We start from the raw sequence: 1395 nt of genomic DNA, 5'->3' as shown, positions 1-1395 counted from the left end.
ATACAGTAACAACTGTCACAAATTAATCAGGCCATCAAAAGTTTTACTATGGCCTGCACATAATTTCTTCTCCCAATTTCCTTTTTTGAGGTTCACAAACAATTTTAAGCTGCTAATAGTTGCTCAGATGAAAGGTTGTTCCGATGTGTTTGCATCAAGAATTAGTATAGATCACATTATGCAATAAGTTGGTCTAACAAGACTTCTAACAATAAAACAGTTGCATAAAGTTTATGATTCAGAGTTTGTCATAATTTGGAAACGAATTTACCGGAACATACTATGTTATACAAATTTAAAATAAGCGTGGAAACATTATTCTACTGTCTGCCAAGCCGCACATTGTGCACAAACTGGAAGTGTATTCTTGTCAGCCCGGCTAAGCAAACTTCTTGCTATAAAATCTATGGGAAAATAGTATACCCCTGGAATGAATACATTATGATAAGCGCCTTTGCATTATCGCATAAGCTAAAATCAAACGAACAGAGCTGTCGAGGCTTTTCTATTTGTAGCAAGGGGGAAAAAACTGTTGAAAACTGCCTATCAAGTAGTGGCGAGCCAGCAGAGCAAAAGCTTTTCTATTTGCATACAACTACTGGAGTAGCACAAATTGGTGTCTGACAGCGACCACCCCCGCCCGTTAATTTTACAAAATATTCTTTACAACGCTTTGTCGGCAACTGCAGTGGCGGATCCAGAGGGGGGCGCAACCGGCGCACGCCCCCCCCCCCCTTTATTTTTCGTAAAAAACAAAAGAAATAAAAAGAAAAACAATGAAATGAAACCCGGAAGTGGCACCAGAAATATTAGTCACGCCCCCCCCCCCCCCTTTACAGTATTCCTGGATCCGCCCCTGGCAAGTGTGCAAGCTGAGCAGATTACTGAGTATTTTCACCAGTGATCATTGTTATGACAGTGATGAAAGAAAAGAGGACGATGATGATGATGATCATCATCATTATTATCATCATAATCATCATCATCTTTCGTCATTACCTTTCACGCCATCATGATTATCATCACCACCACCATCATCATCATCATCACCATCATCACCATCACCACCATCACCATCATCACCACCATCACCACCATCACCATCATCACCATCATCATCATCATCGGGTCATCTCGTCTGAAATTTGTGCCTCCCTCTTGCTCTCTTGTCTCACTCTCTACCCGCTCTACGTTCTTCGTTGTTTATACTGCCCTCTAGTGTTCTAATTGTCGCTTTTTCCACCATAGTAGCTGCAATCTGCACGTGTGTCGCACGATCGAGTGCAAGCGTATTGTACTTCTCGTAGGATCGGTCGCCGACGCCATACACTCACTGTTGTACGCACCTCCTATAATCCACGCGCACGCCACTCATCACATACATGCGGCTAATAG

This window comes from Diadema antillarum, unplaced genomic scaffold (assembly GCF_040938485.1).
Source record: "Diadema antillarum isolate AM-2024a unplaced genomic scaffold, OU_Dant_1.0 seq00000059_RagTag, whole genome shotgun sequence".
NCBI classification, from domain to species: domain Eukaryota; kingdom Metazoa; phylum Echinodermata; class Echinoidea; order Diadematoida; family Diadematidae; genus Diadema; species Diadema antillarum.
The sequence above is the reverse complement of the archived record's forward strand: the minus strand, read 5'-3'. Positions refer to the sequence as shown.